Consider the following 17,825-nt stretch of genomic DNA (forward strand, 5'->3'; position numbering starts at 1 on the left):
TTGTGTGTATGTGTGTGTATGTGTGTGTTTGCATATGTGTGTGTGTGTGTGTGTGTAGTCTGTTCTCACTCAGGAGGACAGGCTGAGTAAGCGTTGGACTCTGCAGTACCTGTTTGTGATCACACTGAGTTCCTGTCATCACACACAGCCACACACACACACACACACACACTCACAACACACACATGCTGTACATAGCGGGAGGGATGGAGGACGATAGCTAGTCCCTTTCTTCTCTACAACAGCTTCTATTAAACCGCCTGTCATCACTCATATCTCCAACAAATCAACTTTACAGGAGGAGAGAAAAACCCTCCTACCTTTCAATGGAAGTCAATGTAAAACAGATTTGTTCCAACTAATTTTGGAGCATTTCTATTGGTCCGTTCATCATGAAATTCAGACACGATGTAACAAGCAACGGTCAGACTCACATTATGCCAAAAAATGAAAATGTCTGCCTGCATCACCATCAGTCCAATAAAATATGTGGACACCTCTGCTTTGTTACGATTGGCTTAATTCTGTACTGATCTGCATATAACCAATCAGGTAGCTCTCTGCACACAATGATGTGACCTTGATATGTGACCTATAGTTCACAGTGACCTATAGTCCACATGTCCAGCATTTCCATTAGCCATAACTGATTCAAAAAATTTAATACACGATGGACAAAAGTATTAGGACACCTGCTCATTGCTTCATTGTTCCAAATACCCTTCAAATCAAGTGTATTGAAAAGAGTAACTGGCCAAACACCAATTCAGGTGTTCCTTCAGCTCCATCTAAGCCCCCAGCTCTGCCACCGAGTGTCTGTCCGACCACGTAAAGCTACAGGAGCGGGGTCAGGGCCGAGTGCTGAGCTCAGACTTTTCTCATAGTGCAGAAAAGCCTCCAACTGACTCAATAACTGCAGAGCTCCAGACCTGCTGCTGCTGGTAGAGCTGCAGAGCAAAGGGGGACCAGCTCCATATTAATACAGCCTATGGGTTTACATAAAAAAAGCTCCTGTAGGTGGAATGGATAGGTGTCCCATTACTTATGTCAATGTAGTGTACTTCACTACGAATGGAAGGTTCAGTTACAGACGCGGTGGGTGGGTTCGGTGGGGTGGTGGGGGGTCACAGTAAGGCTGAGCTGTTTTGAACTGAGCTGTTGAAGCTCCAGCTGGCTGTGAGTGGGGTGTCAGACAGAGAAGGACAGGGGAGGCTGGAAAAGTTGTGTCATCTCTGCCCGCTGCAGACAATCCCACCCACCACTCCCAGAGCTGGCCGGGTGGGAAAACCTTGTCCAAGGACAACACACACACACATTACACACACACACATACTCCGTGGCGGCCTGCACAGGTTTACAAATGCATGTACTTGGAAACAGTGTAAGGTGTGTCCAGATTATATATATATGTGTGTGTGTCCAAAAGTTTGTGGACACCCCTTCTAATAAATGCATTCTGCTACTTTAAGTTGCGCCCATTGCAGACACAGATGTGCAAATGCACACACACACATACACAGCTTGTCTGGTCCCTGTAGAAGAGTAGTCCTGCCAATAGATTAGGACTCTCTGGAGCAGATATACCAGATGAACCTATTGGCCCAGGGCTAGTAGAGGGGTACTATGCCCCCCAGCATTGAGGAGCTGTGGAGCAGTGGAAGAACTGTGTTCTCTGGGACGATGGATGGTGGTGCTGCCACTCTAGCTCGTCCCAAAGGTACTGGATGGAGCTCCACCAGTCCAGATAACCCCACAATGCAATGCTGGGGGGTTCCATACCCCTCTAGCCCAGCTTTGGCACTGTACATGGTGACCTTAGGGTCATGTGATCACGGCCGCTCCAGAGCCTCCTTTTCTATTGGTCAGTGCTTTTCTACAGAGATTATAAAAGGGGGCCTAAAGTCAATGATTAGATGGGGCATCTGGGTTACTTTTGGAGTTTGGATAGTGTGTGTTTGTGATTGTTTCTGTGTGCAGGTGTGTGTGTGTGTCTGCAGAAGTGTGTGTGTGTGTGTGTGTAAGCTTTAAGTGTGCATTCCTTCCTGTGTCTTGAGATGTGTCTTCTAAGGTGATTTAGGACATTTTTCGGCGGGTGACTGTAAGAGGGAGGCGTGTGTGAGGGGGAGTCTAACCTGTGTGTGTGTGTGTGTGTGTGTGTGTGTGTGTGATTATAGCTAGCCTCTGTCTGCCCTCGGGCTCTCTGGCTCCTCCTAATTAAAACCAGCCAGGCTGCAGGGCACAGGAGACAGATGCCTGTCATAGCAGTGGCAATACACACGCGCACACACACATACACAGGCGTGCACACACACACTCACACACACACACACATGCACACACAAATTAGATACAGACTTTCAGACTCTTTAGTCACAATCAGTGATGCACTAATACTGTTACTGTACTGTAATCCATACCTGCTCACACACACACACACACACACCACCCTGCTTTACCAATCATACATAACAGTACTTATACACCCTGCTTAATCGCTTACACTACACACACACACTCTCACACACACACTTGCATGCACCCTCAAATTAGACCCAGGCTTTCATACTGTGCAGTCACACTACTCAGGGTTACGCTGTGCACTGTGTGTGCTGGAAACTGCATGCATATGTGGGCACTATATGTCCAAAAGTTTGTGGACACCCCTTCTTAAGTTGCACCCATTGCTGACACAGATGTGCAAGTACACACTCACAAGCTTGTCTAGTCCCTGTAGAGAAGTACTGCCAATAGAATAGGACTCTCTGCAGGAGCAGATGAACTAGATGGGCCTATTGGCACCATGCTGCCCTAATAATGCCAGGAGTGGGCTAGTAGAGGGGTATAAAGCCCCCCAGCATTGAGGAGCTGTGGAGCAGTGGAAGAACTGTGTTCTCTGGAATGCTGGACGGTGGAGCTCCATCCAGTACTTTTGGGATGAGTTGGGGAGTTGGGGATGATGAGGTGGGGTGGTGAGATCATCCCCAACAGCCATCATTAACAAAACTACTACTAAAGGTCCGTTGTTTTAACTAAATAGAAATTGGCACCACAAAGCATCATTTCTGTCTTTAGTCACATATTATCTTGCAGTTATGAACTGTATTTAATATTTGATTTAGTAATTTTGTGTAAAATAAAAAGTATTATACATTTATTTTGCAGTTAATTTAATTAAAAATTCCATTTCAATTTAAAACCATTAAAGTTAAAAACATATAACTAATATATTCCACTTATACATATACACATTCTTGTAAAAGCATATAATACATTTCAATAAACTGTAATTATTCTTATTTTCATATGATTTTCAGCATAAACTTTGTACAATTTGTAAAAAAAAACAAAAAAAACCTTTATTTTTAATATTCTTTAAGATTGATTAGCAGTAATCATCTGTCTTAGCTTATCTTATCTCTCAAGATCAGCATTGGATTGGATCAGATTGACTTTAAAAGACATTCAAAAACTGGATCGTAATTGGATCGTAGGGCAGGCCCCTAATAATAAGACTAATAAGCTGCTGAATGCAATCAAATCCTCACAGCAATGCTCCCTCTCCAGAATCTAGTAGAACCCCTTCTTCTCTGGACAGTAGAGACAGTTACTCCAACGAAAGCAGGAGAAACTCTTTTTAAACAAACTGGATAAGCAGGTGTCCCAATACTTTTGTCCATATATGTAATATATGGGTTGCTCAGTAAAACCAACGCCCAGCAACAAGCAAAGCGGCGCAGATCTGGCCTCGCACAGCCCTCCTGAGAAGTAGGTTTGGAGCTGAATACGCTAACGGTGGATTGGATCGGATTGGTATTGGCTGAATACTCGGCATTAAAAGCCAGGGTTTTGGGATTGGATTGGGGGGCAATGTAATCTGCCTGTATCCCTAATATATATATATATATGTATATATATACCTAATTTGAGCACAATGGCTGCTTTTCACATTATGTGGACATTTGATGGTAAATGGACCATAAACAGTTACGCTCTAAATGACATTGACCTCCATTGAAATGTTACTAGCGTTTGGGCCTTCTTTTGTAAATGTACCAGAAAATGGGTATTTGGGTTGTTTTTTTGTTTTTTTTTTTGGGGGGGGGGGGGGGGGGGGGTTGGACAGTGACTATAGATGTGCGTGTGGATGTGTGATTATGTGTATATAACCTGTATACAATATTGACTATACAAATAATATTACATAGAAGTAGTTATTGTACATGTTGTACCTCCAAAACAGCAAGTTTACAGGAGAAGGAAAAAAAACGTCTGAACTTTCAATGGAAGTCAATGTAAAAACCATTTATTCCAAGTCACTTTGGAGCATTTCTATTGGTCGGTTCATTGTGAAATTTGTACACAATGTAAAGAACCACTGCCAGATTCATATTATGTCACAAAGTGGAAAATGACAAAAAATTAGAAACATTTGATTTGAGGGTCATTCCATGTTAAACCATTAAAGCAGTACACTCACACACATTTACACACACAAACACACACACACTCTCATATTTACACCTAAACCTTGCCTGGAAGCCACTTTTCTGACCTTCTCCATTTATTAAAGCATCATAACTGCCTGTTTTTGTTTTCATATCCTAATGAGATTAATTATTGCACCTCGTTTGAAGTTCCTATAATCAGCTGAACCTTTTCTGAGCAGATCAGTTGAATAACTCATTAATGTCATTTATTTAAGAAATAACCAAACTCTCCTTCCTTAATCAGAGGCTTTTCTGGAAAGGTCCCTATCACCAGCTCACTGCGGCTGTGTCTGAGAGAGAGAGAGAGAGAGTGTGTGTGTGTGTGTGTGTGTGTGTGTGTGTGTGTGTGTGTGTGTGTGTGAGAGTGTGTGAATCTTCAGCTATCCACTGCACCTTCTGCCCATCAGCTCAAACTATCAGACCCAATATTGGCTCCCTTTAGGAGCGACGGGATAATTTGGACATTTTTGCCAGGGTATCAGCCCTATCTGTCTTGGCCTAGTGTGTGTGTGTGTGTGTGTAAGTGTGTGTAAGAGGGTGAGAGAGAGAGACAGAGGGAGAGAAAGAGAGAAAGAGAGAGAGAGAGAGAGAGAGAGAGAGAGATTGGGCTATACTGGAGGGGTGGGTGGGTGGATCAATGTGTCCTTATTTTAAACTGAGAGAGTGAGTGATAACCCACACACTCATCTCTCTCTCTCTCTCTCTCTCTCTCTCTCTCTCTCTCTCTCTCTCCCTCACTCCCCACACCCTCCTCCTTTCCTCTCCTTCTCTCACAGCAGTGGTGGACCCAGTTTCAAAACCGAAATCTTACAGAAACATTACAAAACCACCTCCTATTGTATGTGTGTTGTGTACAAGTGTGTGTGTGTATATGTGTGTGTATATGTGTGTGTGTATGTGTGTGTGTGTGTGTATGTGTGTTCCATCTGTCTCCTCCACAGACATATTTGCCCTTAATAACGCGTTTGATCAGCCTTAGCCGTGTGTGAATGGTGAACCGTGCTCGTCGGTAGGAAAGTCAAGAGGTTGCCCGTGGTTACAAGCACTATACAGGAAACACCTACAGGAGCTCACATGTGCCATTATGAGCCCCACTGGCGATGGTTCCTCATCCGCCACGGTACCTAAACAACAGCAGGGTGACACCGACTGCACCCATCTGCTTAAAAGTGGCCCCCATTGCTGACACCGATGTGCAAATGCACACTCACAGCTTGTCTAGGGCCTGTGGAGAGGAAGTACTGTACCGATGGACCAAACATGAACTGTTGGCACCATGCTGATATACAGCCCCTCTACAAGTGTTCTCTGGAATGATGGATGGTGGAGCTCCATCTAACACTTTTGGGGAGCTGGGGATGATGAGGTGGGGCGGTGATCATCATCCACTATTCTAATGCTCTTGCTGTGGCTGAATGCAATCAAATCCTCACAAAATCCTCCAAAATCTAGTAGAAAGCCTTCTTCTTCTCTAAACCGTAGACACAGGTACTCCAACTCTTTTTTTAATATCAGCTGGCGTCCCAATACTTTTGTCCATATTGTGTATTTCAGGTCAGCACGATGCCAGTCACTACTTGGAGAAGGTCCCAAAACTGTTTAATAGTCGCTGAGGGTTGCGGTGTCCTCCTTGAGTTGATGGAGGGTCCAGGAATCGAACTGATGACCTTCTGGTCCGAGGCCTGCTTCTTTTAGCAGACTTACAGTATAGTAGATTTGGGCAGCTGAGCTAACTAACACTAACGCTCTCTGTCGCTGAATGCAATCAAATCCTCACAAGCAATGCTGGTAGAAAGCCTTCTTCCCTGGACGGTAGAGACAGTCACTCCAACAAAAGCAGGATCAACATTTAAAAACTATCGAATGAGCAGGTGTCCCAATACTTTTGTCACAAAGAAATATACATACATATGGGTTATTCCAGTAACGCCAACATCCAGCAACAAGCAAAGCGCAGCAGATCTGGCCTCACAGAGCGCTCGTGAGAAGTGGGTCTTGAGCTGAAGACGCTAACAGTGGGTTTTCAGGGTGAGTCAGGCTATTAGAAACTGAGGGCAGAGTTACATGCTAATAGGAGCTCCTGTTAGTCATTGTCCCCATAGGGCAGGCTGGGGGTTGACTGTATGTGTGTGTGTATGTGTGTGTGTGTGTGTGTGTGTGTGTGTGTGTGTGTGTGTGTGTGTGTGTGTGTGTCTCGTTCTCTCTCTCTTTGTCTCTTTGCTACATAAGATGGGCGTCGAGGCAAGAAATGGGACTGACACGTCTTCCTCGTCCAAGGTGACTTGACAGGCTAGCATTAGCCCTCGCCATGTTGGCTACAGAGCGCAGCGGAGCCACAACAACAACAGTGAGGAGAGCAGAGAGAGGTGGGTTGATACTCAGTGTGTGAAGGCCCATCGGTATGAGCTGGCTGGATCGTGACAGAGGTGTGGTGTGTGTGTGTGTGTGTGTGTGTGTGTGTGTGTGTAAATCCCCCAAACTGTCTCTGTTGTCAGTGAGCTGGCCAAGCTCACACCCACGACACCCTTCTACTGCCTCCTTTCCATCCATAATCGCTCCAGTGCTTACTCACACATTCAAAACACACACACACACACACACACACACACACACACACACTTCTTGCTTAGCCTAACTTGGGTTGAGCCAAGCGTATTTGTTCTAATAGCGCGTCCAAATCACAAATAATAACAGTTTATACAATCCAGAGTTCTCCCAAACAGCCAGCACTTAAATTGACAAAAGTATTGGGACACCTGCTCATTCAGTGTTTCTTCTGAACTCTGAACTGAGGGTATTAGGAAGAGTTGATCCTGCTTTTGTTGGAGTAACTGTCTCTGCTGTCCAGAGGAGAAGGTTTTCTACCAGCATTGCTATGAGGGTTTGTTTGCACTCAGCAACAAGAGCTTAAATTAGTGAGGTCAGGATGTTAGATGGTGTTGGATGGTGATCATCACCCACCACCACCTCATCCCCAATTCATCTCTAAAGTGTTGCATGAAGCACCACCATTCATCACTGCAGAGAGCACGGTTCTTCCACTGCTCCACAGCTCAATGCTGGGTGGGGGGGCTTTATACCCCTCTACTAGCCCTCCACGCCTGGCATTAGAGGGCATGGTGCCAATCGGTTCATCATGTTTTGTAGAGAGTCCTAATCTATTGGCAGGACTTCTTCTCTACAAGGACAAGACAAGTTGTGCCAGCAATGGGTGCACTCAGCTTGAGTGCGTTCGTTAGAAGGGGCGTCCACAAACTTTTTGGAAATAATCGCATCCTTCGATATGTTGTTGAATCATTTTCTCCTGCTTTCGTGATGAATTGGTTCATTCAAAGTCATGATAAACAGGTTCCTACCACTCAGATCTGTCCCCGCGACTGTTCTGGGACTCTAAGGGCCGAAATGTGTCAACAGAAGAAGGATCTTCTGAAGTGAGTACAGAAATGAGCACCAGCGCAACACCCGCAACACCCGGCGACTGAAGCATTGAGAAGATTCAGGCCAGCTCTGATACAATCTCCTAATCCTTCTCAGTTTAGCACATATAGTACGTACACCATGTCTGAGGGAGGAAAACACCACAGACCGCCTGGCGAATGTGTGAGACGTGTGAAGAAATGTAAAGCGTTTACCATAAACTCGGTGATGTAATCTAAGCAGAGTGTCCTTTGGTGGAGGTGAGTAGCAGGCGGAACGTGTTAAGGACAGAAAAGTAGTGAAAACTGTTCTGCTTTGATCTGTGATTATTTATTTGTTTGTTTATTTGTTTGTTTGTTGCTGAGATTAGATTTAGAACATAGCTACATTCAGGTACTTACAGATATATCTACCATAATACATTATTATTATTATTATTACATGCATATGGCCCTCTATGTGCCGCCACAACAGATCTGACCATTCGATTCCTGTAAGTTGTGAGGTGGGACCTCCACTGGTTGTTATTTCTCTCCCAAACAGCCAGCACTTAAATTGACAAAAGTATTGGGACACCTGCTCATTCAGTGTTTCTTCTGAACTCAAGGATATTAGGAAGAGTTGATTCTGCTTTTGTTGGAGTAACTGTCTCTACTGTCTAGAGAAGAAGGTTTTCTACCAGCATTGTGGTGAGGATTTGATTGCACTCAGCAACAAGAGCTTAAATTTGTGTGGTCAGGATGTTAGATGATGATCACCACCTACCACCACCTCATCCCCAATTCATCTCTAAAGTGTTGCATGAAGCACCACCATTCATCACTGCAGAGAACGCAGTTCTTCCACTGCTCCACAGCTCAATGCTGGGTGGGGGGCTTTATACCCCTCTACCAGCCCTCCACGCCTGGCATTAGAGGGCATGGTGCCAATAGGTTCATCATGTTTATCTGATGAACCTGTCTGATGTTCTGGAGATGTTCTGACCCAGTCATTGTCTAGAACATCACAGTTTAGTTCTCAGATTCTTACGCTTGTCCATTTTTCCCTGCTTCAACACCTTCACCACCTTCAAGAACTGACCGTTCACTCGCTGCCTAATATGTAGTGGTTTTAATGTTATGGCTAATCGGTGTACATACACTTATTTATACTTCAAAGGTGTCCAAACCTTAGCCTGAGGCTGTACTTGCTTATATGTGGGATGATGGTGGTGGGAACAATGCTGTATGCTACAACACTGTGATCGACCTTCACCTTTTCACCACCTAACTGGTCCCAGGCCAGTGTTCCCGCCCCTGCCCCTGCCCCCTTAGAGAAGCTCAGGAGGTGCAGCGTCTCTTATCAGACATCTGATCTCAGATGCTTTGAGATAGTCGGACGGGAACATGATTTGTTTGTTCTCACTTTGCTGCCACTTGTTTTCACTTTCTGCAGTTTCGTTTGCACTGAAGGAGGGGTTTCACATGCTGTGCTTTCTGGGCCGGCGTTGGTTAAAACTGCTAGTGTCAGTCTTGTCCCACTTTACAGTAAGTGCCTCTAATAACTATACTTGCCCTTTAATAAGCCACGCAATAACAATGTAACTAGTGGCTCCAGCTTGTGTTATTACACATTTGTATCAACTTTAGTTTATGCTCTACATGTTTAGCAGCTAATAACTGTGTAATTACATATTAATAGTATCACCCATGCAATCCATGCAATAACAATGTAACTACTGGTTACAAATAAATATATATAATATATATATATATATATATACTGTTACAGCACTATTAAAGCAGTCCATCATGTGTAATTACACAAGTGTATCAACTTTAGTTTATGATCTTTACATTAAGTAGCTAATAACTGTGTAATTAGATATTAATAAGACATGTTATAACAGTGTAACTACTGGTGATAGATTCACTGTTACAGCTGCATTAATATGGTACAGCTTATGTAATTACACAGGTGTTAACTTTAATTTAAATGCTTTATATAAAGTAGCTTATAACTATGTAATTACATATTAATAAGCCATGTAATAGCAGGGTAACTAGTGGTGACATATTGCCGCAATGTCACAGCTTGTGATATTGATATATTACATATTCTGACTCTTATAACTGTGTAGTTACACATTAATAATCCATGCAATAACAATGTTACTACTGTAAAACTGGTGATGAATCAACTGTTAGAAATGGATTACTTTAGTATACTTTTATTAGGCGCCTGTTACAGATGCATTAAAGCAGTACGGGTTATATAAATACATATACATACAAATACATACATATACATTAACTTCTGTTGATACACTGTATATTAAGTGTTTTAATAACTGTATATATCTCTAATATTTACAAAATTTAATAATCTGTGCAATACCAATGTAACGGTAAAGTATGCCCCGGTAAAGTAGTGCAGTTTGTGTAACTGTGTGTATATGAAATGTAGTTGTTATTACACAGCTGTATCTTAATACCTTATTCTCTCTTATGTGATTATAAATGTGTAATAACAAGGGTAATAACAGTGTTTATATGAATCTCTGCAATCCTACAGCACTACAGTCCTACAACCTGCCATCTGTGACACCTGGACTGAACTGGCTGGGTTTTGCCTTTTTTATTTCATCTGAAAGTAAGTTGCCCTTATTTAGGACTGGTCAGATCCAGACTGGTCAGCTCCTCACTTTCCCTGTACCTCTCTCTCTCTCGCTCTCTTTCTCTCTCTCTCTCTCTCTCTCCCTCATTCCCCCGGTGAGCAGGACTTTGGCTAAATCTCAGCCTCGTTGTCTCCTGGACTATCATTAAATGTCCCTCAGCGAGTAACAAATTGGCCGGCCCGAAGCCGGCCCGATATCATCTCAAGACGGCATTGTTCCTGATCAGCTGCGTGTGAAGTGCCGCGCGCTGAGTAGTGTGTAGTCTTGTGTGCGAGTGTGTGTGTGAAAGAGTGTCTGTGTAAGTGTGTGAACTCGCTTTTAAAACATTTTCAGGATAAAAGTGTGGTGAGGGCGTCAGAGAACGGAAGAACAGCAGTGAACACCAGTCCAGTCGTTTAATTGGTTAATTGATTAATTAATTAATGAATGCATTATTTATTTATTTATTCATTCATTTTAGTCAAGGCGACTAGAGATTAAGGCAGATTTGTGATTAGGCCTAGAAAATCCCTACATACCGTTATTTACATATATACAGCGTGATAGATACTGCATAATGTAATTACATACAGGTATTTACATACATCCACTCAGAAATTACATTAAATTCAATAAACAATAACTAAAAACAAATCCTCTACATGAAACACACTTACAGATAAACATCTCTGTCTATTCTGTTAACTTTTTTTATTTTCTGAATTTAACTGATTTATTTATTTATATTTATACATTGATATCATTTTAATTATATATTATTATGATGTATTATTATTATTATTATTATTATTATTATTATCATCGTTATTATATACAGGTTTTATTTACATAACATATTTGATGCTGCATTACTTGTGCAAACCTCACTTTTTTGCAATTTTATTTTTACAGAATTTATGTTAAATTCAGTAAATAAACATTAATGATGATTCAGAATGTAGAAAGTGCCTCTTTGTAGAGGATGTGGCTTTGTTGACTCACACACATACCCACACGTTTGTATATATACATATATCACTGCTGCTCTGCAAAAACCTTATATCTCCATTTTGTCTGTTTTTGACTTTTCTCCATAGTGAATCTGACCGTTGTCCTTCACCTTGATAAATTGACCAATAGAAATGCTGCAAAATGACTTGGAATAAAAAATACTTTTACAATGACTTCCATTGAAAGTTAGGAGGTTTTTCCTCCTCCTGTAAAGCCTCAGTTTTACGTCCTTTTTGAGTGAAAGATAAAATATTTAAATTATTGGAGTTAAAATGAACAAAATTCATAGTTTGAAACCATCAAATCTGCCTGATGTTAATATGCTGTTATTTTTATATTTGACTTCATAATTCATTCATTATCAGCTAATGTATCATTACTGTCCTGCAAAAACCCTGAATCTCCATTTTTGCAATTTTCCAGAAATGAATGAAGCAGCTTATTTCCTCCTCCTATGAAGCTGTCATTGTGAAGATACAATGAAGATACAAGTTTTTATGTCTGACAGCAATGATATACATATTTAATACATACAGGCCTTATTTTAGTACATATATGTAATACACATGCTGGGGGGGGGGTTGTATTTTATCATATATTCATATCATTATCATCATTACCAAATCTGCCATCAAAGCAACTGCTTTAATGTTAAATTAAAAAAAGCTCAGTTATTGTGTTTAATAAGATGCAACTGTTTATAAATCATAAAGTCATGACTGGCACATTCAGTCTATATATCATATCTGTATCATGAAGATATCTGGATATCTGCCCATCCTTATAAGGTAAATATGAGCAATCATTAGGCTGAACCCTGTCGCTCAGTATAGGCAGTGTGCACATGCGCAGTCGTCAGGCTGCAGGATGTATAGTTTCATACAGGGCAAGTTTTAAGGCCTAACTTTTCATGCTACTAGTTTTTAGGGGCAAAAGGAAAATCCACACTGTTCAGGTGGATTATATCTAGGAAAGACTAAGTATACAAATATAAAATATTTATATGTAATAGTAGCATACATACAGTGTGTGTATGTATGTATATGTATATATATGTGTGTATGTGTGTATAGGCTACTATTAAATATTTACATATTTGTATATTTCATTTTAAATATATATATATATATATATATATATATATATATATATATATATATATATATATATATATATATATGTGTGAATCTGGCAGTTGTTCTTTACATTGTTTTAGAATTTTATGATAAATAGACCAATAGAAATGCTCCAAAAGTTTTGGATTGGATTAAAATCTTTGAACATTGACGTCTATTGGCAGTTAAAAAGTCCTTTTCTTCTCCTGTAAAGTTGCTGTTTTAGAGACTGTTTTGACCGTAATCATATAAAAAATATATATAGATGCACAGTCTTGTGTGAAGGTTTGAGCAGCCCTGATCATATGACATATGTTGTTGATTTTCTACGCACAACTTAATAATATTTCCATAAGAAAAAAAAGAGCTTCAATATAAACATTTCTGCCATTTTTTATTTTTATATTTTATATTTATTTTATATTTTTATGTAAAGATTTAATTTATTTAAATAAAACACAACCTATTTAACGGGACATTACTTTTGTAAACATCAATTTTATTTTTTATTTTTTTTATTTTATTTATTTTTTTAACCGGTAATGATGTTTTAGGGTGTAGAGAAGTGCATCGTTGTAGAGAATGTGATTTTCTTACACATGTACATATGAGATGTATAATTATTACAATATAGATACCTATATATAGATTCCTATATATAAAAACTTTTTTGAATAGTACTAAATAATACTTCTATTTAAAAAAAATACATAAACATTTTCTGCATATTTTAGACACGACTTCTGTTTATTTACTGAATTTAACACATGTAAAATAAATAAAAAATAGCATATTTAATGTGCCGCTACTTTTGTGCCGAACTTTTTTTTTTAATAACTTTATATTAAATAAGCAAATACACAGTAACAATCCTTTATAATATGTAAAAATATCCATAAGTTTCCATCAAAGACTTTACATTACATTTGACCTGGGGTGCCCAAACATCTGCATTAACCTCTTAACTCCTTAAAACTCCTGTTTTTTTAACTTAGGAACATTGATTGCATTGCTTTTGCATCTCTCTCTCTCTCTCTCTCTCTCTCTTTCTCTCTCTCATACATATACACACAAATATACATGTATATAAGGCTACTATTACATATAGGTATTTACAGATATGCACAATACATTTATCACATATATGTAGACCCATGTCTTCCATATTAGTACTTCTTCATCCCAAGGCAGTGACGCCACGTCCTGACGTGGTCTGAAAACCAACCCGTGTGTGTATGTGTGTGTGTTTTGAGTGGGGGTTTGCAGTCAGGGAGTTAGTGTTGGTGTAATTGTGTAGCTGAAGCTGGAGCATTGTGCAGCCTGCCTCTTTCCCACACCCCCCTGAGGAAGGCAAATAGAGGGAGGCTACTGCTGAAATGTTTGTGAACACGCCAATGTAAAAGTATCCACGCTGTAACAAAAGACTCCCTCGGATCAGGTTCAACTTCGATAAACCTTGTCCTAGTGACTGAAAAGACAAAGGCGTGGTGCCTATCCCCACATAACCCCTCTCTCTCTCTCTCTCGCGCGCTCTCGCTCTGGCAGGGAGGGGTCCGTACCTTTAGGTGTTTAACTCTTTGTAAGTCTGCTGTTCAGATTTGCTATCAATACCTGAGTAATCGGCATGTGCGCTGGGAGTCCAGCTCAAACATTGACCGAGCCATCCGAAAGCAATTCATTCTGATTTGAAAGGGAACCTCGTGGCCCCGCAGCGCCCGGGCCACAATAAATGGATGAATAATTGAAAGTGCCAGTCATCTGCCTATTCACCTGCTCCGCCGTGTCCTTGACCATTGGAGGCGAGCGGCTCAGTGCACAAAAAACTTGAGGAATTTGCACTGTGGAGGATGAGCTGTGAGCGCTGAATGGGAGCTTGATCGTTTCACTTGCATGAACAATGATGGAAGGAGTGTGTGGGGTGCTGTCATCACACACAACCACGAGCAAGTACAGAACATCGTCATGGTAGACCAACTTTTTATAGGAGGTGGAAAAGACCTTCCTACCTTTCAATGGAAGTCAATGGAAAAACAAGCCATTTTCAAGCGTTTCTGTTGGTCTGTTCATCCGGACATTCTGAGACAATGTAAAGAAACACATGCCAGATTCATATTATGAAGAAATGTGGGGGGAAAAAAACATATATACATACTATATATACTATATGTTCCATATGCATTTTACATAGAAAGGTAACTACATGTAATATTACCATGTCACATATGTATTACTAATATTACATATATACATATATATGTAATAATACATATATATTTATATATATATATATACGTAATAATCATATCTCCTGTATGTGTTATTTATGCATAAATGTGATAATAATGTCTCATATGTATTGTAATATGTGTAAATATGTATATATGTCTATCTATATGCAATTATATATATATATTAATTATATATAGGTTATATACAGACCATATATGTTAACATTAATGTTAATTAAGTAAAGTAAGTAATGTAATATTACATTCTCAGTTAGATAAACATTAACATTAGATGTCAAATTTGACATAAAAGTTTTACTAAAATTGTAAATATTGATAACACTGATACATCATTTTTAATGAATGTGACATTAAATGGTTTCAAAACTACAAATATTGCACTTATTGAAACATAGAATAGAATATTTTCTACATTTACACTGATAATTAAAAATGTCATTTTTTAAATGTCCTTTTTGGTTTTTTTTTAGAAAGAATGTCCAATTTTCTAAATATACTCGTATGAAATTGTGAGCATTAACAAATAAACAAAGAAAACATTGTAGGAACGTTCAGAAAACTTGACAGATTGAACGTGCTAAGAAGTCAACATCAAAAGTTCAGAAAGTGTTTTACTAAACACAAAAAATGATCTGAGAAACATAAAATAAATCAGTTGTTTCTTTACATTGTTTCAGATTTTTATGATGAACTGACCAATAGAAACGCTCCAAAATGACCTGAAATCAAATCTTTTTCCATTGACTTCCATTAAAGTTCAGAAGGTTTTGTCGTCCTCCTGTAAAGCTGCTGTTCGAAGATACAACCATTTTTGCATGACTGCAACGATATATACTGCAAATACTGTGCATAAGTTCTAGCCTAACATCTCCTCTCAAAGTTCTCCTCTCTCATGGAGTCTAGTGTTATTTAGAGTTCTCCTCAGATCAACACCTGGTTTGGTGGTAAATCAGGGCTTAATGATGGTAAATCAGGTGAGCTGCTGCTGCTGCTGCTGCTGCTGCTGCTGATGGAGTTGAACACATCCTCCACGCTGTGCTGGCTGGACTGGGAGGGGGGCGTCCAGGAGAACCCTGGAGGAACCGAGCTCTGTTCTTCAGACTAGCTCACCGACAAGATCTCACTACTTTCTTTCTTCAGAATGAGAAGCTCTTGTTCCTCCTTTTTACTGGATTCATGTTCAGCTGCTTTATCTGTTCTGAGGAGATCTGGAGCTTCTACAGTAAAACCCTCTCACTGCTGAGAGACGGGGGGGTAGAGTGATGGGATTAAGGGTATACTGTATATACCGTATGTCCGTATGAAATGGAATCTGATCTGATTCTTGTACCAGGGTTCACTAAAAGGCCGCTCAGGTCATCGAACTCTACCAGGCTACCAGTAATGCGCTTTCTGTACGTTCCCATTCGGCCACAGGGCCTTCGTCGTTTCAGCTCAGCGTCTCCTCAAACCTTCTCAGGCGACTTTTGGTTGGTAGGCAGCACTCTGTATAACAAGCAACCTGTCAAGCTGTTCATTAGTGCAACTTATCCAAACCTCGATCTGCTCTTATAGCAGACAGTTTGGGCCATTATTATGACTGTGCAAGCGTGCAGATGCAATCAAACTTGCTGTATCTGAGCTGCCATCTCCGTTTACTGAATTCCACTTAGTGACGAGAGGCTGGCAGAGAGCGACGGCTCCATCGGACCGGAGTTTGAGCTTTGGTTCAGCTGTATGGAGTGCATGCATACAGACAGCAGACACAGGTATGGAACAATGAGCGAGAGACAGATGTAAAGAGAAAGAGAGAGAGAAAGAGAGAGAGACTTTTGCTGACCTTTTGCTGGTTGAGCTGAGCCGAGCCGTATCAGTGTGAGGAGGAAAGGCTGCTATCTTCCCTCTGAAGCACGCGAAAGTGAGAGCCAACGTCAGACGGAGAGCGCGATAAGGAGAGGAGTTTGAGCTGCATGCAGGAAGGTGTGTCACAGATTCAGGGAGGGCGAGAGAAAGAGAGAGAGAGAGACGAGGGAGGGAGAGAGAGAGGGAGGGAGGGAGAGAGAGAGAGAGATCACTATAGTGAAGCAAACAAATGTGTGAACCCACCTACATCCCTCCCTCCTAACCAAAAGTATTTTGGCAGTCGGCCTCACGTGTCCACCTGATCCACGGCTCGCTGAGCCTAACACACACACACACACACACACACACACACACACATATACATGCCCTGCCAGCATACCTGCACACACTGGTTTGTTTTTAATACATTGTCAGGACATGGGGTCATACATGTCCCTCCATGTAGGTATAGGGACATAAAGGGACAAAAGTATTGGGACACTTGCTCAATCAAGGCCATTAAAAAGATTTTCTCCTGCTTTTGTTGGAGTACCTCTCCAGTCTCTGCTGTCCAGGCTAGATTCCCTGCTGTCTGCTAAATTCTGGAGGAGCATTTCTGTGAGGATATGATTGCATTCAGCAACAATACCATTAGTATTAGTATCCAGGATGTTGGATAGATGATCACCACTCTATCTTAACAACCCAACTCCCCAGTCCATCTCAAAGGTACTGGATGGAGCACCACCACCATCCAATAATTCCAGTGAACACAGTTCTTCTTCCACTGCTCCACAGCTCCTCAATGCTGGGGGGCTTTATTATACCCCTCTACTAGCCTACGCCTGGCTTTAGGAGGCAGCATGGTGCCAGTAGGTTCATCATGTGTACTATCTGCTCCAGAGAGTCCTATTGTATTGGCAGTACTTCTGTCTACATGGTCTAGACAGATGTGTGTGTATTCGTGTGTGCATTTACACATCAGTAGCAATGGGTGCAGCTTAAAGTAGCTGAATGCATTTCTTAGAAGGGGTGTCCACAAACTTTTGGCATTAGTTTGGTGTAGTATAATTGTGACTAATTCGAGTAC

General features: G+C 40.8%; 1 protein-coding gene across 2 annotated transcripts in view; it reads right to left on the bottom strand.

The window, feature by feature from the left end:
• Nucleotides 1–16,858, bottom strand: part of zbtb7c (zinc finger and BTB domain containing 7C) — a 40,045-nt gene extending 23,187 nt beyond the window's left edge. The window contains exons 1-2 of one of the 2 annotated variants that reach the window (XM_072662579.1): nt 16,734–16,858; nt 14,672–14,741 (exon numbers count right to left, since the gene is read on the bottom strand). The gene's annotated coding sequence lies outside the window, so the exon portion shown is untranslated. The remainder of the gene's footprint in view (nt 1–14,671; nt 14,742–16,733) is intronic. The other variant, XM_072662580.1, reaches the window with a different exon arrangement.
• Nucleotides 16,859–17,825: the final 967 nt, after the last annotated feature.

The sequence above is a fragment of the Salminus brasiliensis genome, chromosome 18 (assembly GCF_030463535.1).
Source record: "Salminus brasiliensis chromosome 18, fSalBra1.hap2, whole genome shotgun sequence".
In the NCBI taxonomy this organism is placed as follows: domain Eukaryota; kingdom Metazoa; phylum Chordata; class Actinopteri; order Characiformes; family Bryconidae; genus Salminus; species Salminus brasiliensis.